Here is a 231-nt window from a genome sequence, read left to right as displayed (position 1 = left end):
ATCTTTAATCTATCTGTCTTTGACCTGTGTATTCTTTTATAGTGAACGGATCCCCAAGGAGACGATAAGAATAATGAAGAACAGCATTTTGATATCTTCTCATCTCTTGAAGTAGGAAATGCAAGGGATGCGGCGGCGAAGAGAGTTACTCCTTATATAGGTAGTGACAATAATAGAATGAGAAAGGAACCCTAAGCGACTACTCCCGTTCTTCTCTCGCTCTCTCTCTCT

This window comes from Cystoisospora suis (assembly GCF_002600585.1).
Source record: "Cystoisospora suis strain Wien I chromosome Unknown contig_3721, whole genome shotgun sequence".
Taxonomy (NCBI): Eukaryota; Apicomplexa; class Conoidasida; order Eucoccidiorida; family Sarcocystidae; genus Cystoisospora; species Cystoisospora suis.
This window is presented reverse-complemented; position numbering follows the sequence as displayed.